At 38.7% G+C, this 3,382-nt stretch overlaps 1 pseudogene; it reads right to left on the reverse strand.

Annotated features, from left to right (window-relative positions):
- Positions 1-1,329: 1,329 nt before the first annotated feature.
- On the reverse strand, positions 1,330-2,142 carry LOC138301777 (ligand-dependent nuclear receptor corepressor-like protein; annotated as a pseudogene).
- Positions 2,143-3,382: the final 1,240 nt, after the last annotated feature.

The following is a 3,382-nucleotide window of genomic DNA, read 5'->3' on the forward strand; positions in this document are numbered from 1 at the left end:
GGTGAAATTTAAATTATGTCAGCGTAATTCACATAATTTTATGTTAAACTTATTAAGCAAAATGTCACCATTCAGCCACTTCCTGTAATTATACACTGTGATAATAATTTGCACCGAATGGTACAATTTCTTGTAATTCACAGAAAAACTTTTCTGCAAACGCACTGGAACATCAGAATGTGAAAGGCTATTAGTTAGGTGCTCTTGCACAAAAAGAGAAGTGAGGACGCATTTTGTGCTAAAATAATTAAATAAAGTGAAAAATGACAAACGTGTATTTCATGAAATTACATATTATACCACATATTTTTGCCATAATTGGATGAAAGCAAATTACCTGAATTTTGCAACAAACTTACAAAATATCAAACTACTGGCATCTCCTGTCATAACCCTACTTAAAGAATCCCAAGGGGGTTTTGCTCTAGCAATATTAGACATAGAATGAGCCTTCATTACCATCTCATGGCAAAATCGGTGGCCTATGGTGGAACAAATGGAATTTGGACCTAACTTTCTCGCATAAACATGACTATCATGTGAGTAACCCATGGCAAGAGTATGCACCAGTGATTGCCTGTCAAATGGATGGACACTGCTCATGGGGGTGCAACAGGGGTGTCCATTGACAAATATGTTGTTTAAATTATCACAAAGCCCCTAGACTGTAAACTGTGTGTATTCACGGCATGGTGGAGCATACAGGTTGGAGTAACAACACATGTTGTGTCTCTATGCGAGTGACATGATGGTCTAGCTGAGAGATCCAGAACAATTGACACAAGGTTCTTCTTGTTAACCTGAATAAATACGATGATATTATGGGGCCAAAAAAACAACTAGAACAAGTTACAATAACATCCATTAGGAGACATCAGATGGATTTTAGCTGAGGGACTCCGGAATGTAGACGCAAAGTGGCAGGTAGAACATTTTCACTGTTTGAGAAAACCAGTTACCACTGAACAGCACGCCAACATAACCTGAACGTGGGCAGAGTACTAACAGTCCTCACTAATTCAGTAGATTTCTGAAAAACACTACCACTGTCAGTTGTGAGATGTATATCCCTAGGAGGTTTCAAGTAAGTTAAGCTTATTTTTATCTGTGCGCTCTGCTTGAGCTTTTGCCCACAAGGCTACTTTTTGCATCACTTAACAGGTTTCTTTATTGTTTTTATACAAATAACTATCATTAAAATTTCAAGTTTTGTTTTTAAAATATGCAAGTGTTCCTGCTGTTAAGGCTTTGAAGTGGATAAATAACGTTTTCTGAGGTATGCCATAAAGTATGGCTGCTTTATTCATGTCCAGTGCTCCTGAGTGAATGTCATAGCTTTTGAAAGTAAACCATCTGCAAATTCAACGCTTCTTTCAAAATAGTCCTCTCGGTCTCTATGTCGTATCCGCAACAATGGAGATTCATACAATGAATCCAATGTCGTTATTTTTTCTGAATATAAGCTTGCTTTTTCAGTAGAAAGATCTAGTACACCATCTCCTTGCTTCATATTCTGTTCCCCAGTTTGTGTGACAGTAAGGTCCAAAGGCCCTTCCTCTTCATGAAAAGGAGCTTGAGTTTGGTTCATTTTGACTCCATTACATGTACAATTTGAGATAAAAGAAGATCAATTTTTGCTCTCCTGAAGTTTTCAGCTTTTTGAAACATATTCAATTGCAAATTGACGTATCACCTTTTTCATTAATTCCTAAGCAACTAAGGGAATGTTTGGATTACAGTTCTGAGGAATATCTTTCTTTCGAAAGAGTGCATTTAGGTAATTCTCTGCTTGGCATTCAATCTCGTCAGTATTGTACTGAACCTGAGATAACCGTTCCTCAGTAGGAGTAGACTGTGAAGAATAGATAGTGAGAGTACATTCAATGAGGGTTTCTTTTTGTAAGCAACACAATGAACATCTGCCACCCATACACCAGTCAGTCAACTCGTCCGGTTCACAGTCGTCAAATAAACTGAGGTCTCTATGAAGTCCTGGTCCATAAATCCCTTCTAAATTGCTTTCGAAACACAGTGGATAAGTCTGTGCCGCCATGAATCGAGCTCCTGCTGGAAACCCCTCCTCCCCGCCAAGCACTGAGGGCTCCGGCACTGGGCAGCTATTCTGCCTCTTCCCTTTTCCATCGATATCCCTGGGGAAAATGGTAACTCTGCCACTGTGTTTGTATATCCTGCAGAAACGCAATGTGCCCATTGCCCCCCAAACTATTTCGCTCCGTTGATAGATTCCTGCAGCCATTAGTCAGGGGTGGTAAAACTTTACATGTTGAAACTTCTCTGGGTGCAGGGTGGACTTGGGCTCCCAGACTTATTCCTTTATGATGCTGCTTCTCAGTTGCAGCATATAATACATTTGATCCAAATGATAATTTGGAGAAGGCTTGCTGGCAGGGACCATCTCCTTAATAATACTTGGTCTGAAGCCATTATGATGGGGAATAAAATGTCTCTAAACTTCCCAGTCCTGGTTAGACGTATAGGTGTGATCAGGGAGCAAGTATTTATATTTGTACTGCAAAATACATATTACAACCCAGGCACCCCACAGTGGATATTGAAATATCAGTAAAAAGATGTTAATGATGATATGGAAAGAGGTACCTTTACCTGAATAAACAGTTTAGCAGGAAATAGTGTTCTGCATGCATGTAGCCACCACCCTAAAAGTTTGAAATGCAGTGCTCTGAATCTATTTAAGATGGAACAGAGGAGGATGGTGACCAGATTTGTTGAGAGAGGTATTCTGCGAAATGCATAAAAGCAGCCTGTGAGAAAGTAGAAGGGAAGATGAGAGTAAGTTTATTACAGAAAAAGCCAAAAAAGTCACAACAAGAGTCAGTAAGGTCTATCACTACATTCAACAATGATTCTATGATGGTAAACACATGATGGACAAATATTGGTATTAGATAAAATCTGATCCAGTAATAGGGAAATTGGTAAGCTCCAAACTTAAGGCCACTTACAGAAGAAGTAAATCTTTAAGGGACATTTTGGTATATAGTTATGATACCCTAAAGTACAGCAGAGTTTCTATAAATGTGGCAAGTGCAAAGCATGTCAACATAGTGAAAACAAAAATCAGTATATGTCGCTGATAGGAAGGTCAAATAAAATACAAAAATTCATAACCTGCACAAGTGATTTTGTAATATATGTCCTACAATGTCCCTGCGGATTGATGTATGTTGGGAATACCATCTTTCCAGTGAAAAAAAGAATATTGGAACATCTTAGAGCAATCAAAAATAGAGATCAGAATTATCCCATTGCTAGATATTGGCATCAAGAGCATGTAGGAGTCAATGATAAATTGTCCTTTTTTGGCATTGACAGGGTGTCAGCAAATCAGCGAGGTGGAGAC

This window comes from Pleurodeles waltl, chromosome 6 (genome assembly GCF_031143425.1).
Source record: "Pleurodeles waltl isolate 20211129_DDA chromosome 6, aPleWal1.hap1.20221129, whole genome shotgun sequence".
In the NCBI taxonomy this organism is placed as follows: Eukaryota; Metazoa; Chordata; class Amphibia; order Caudata; family Salamandridae; genus Pleurodeles; species Pleurodeles waltl.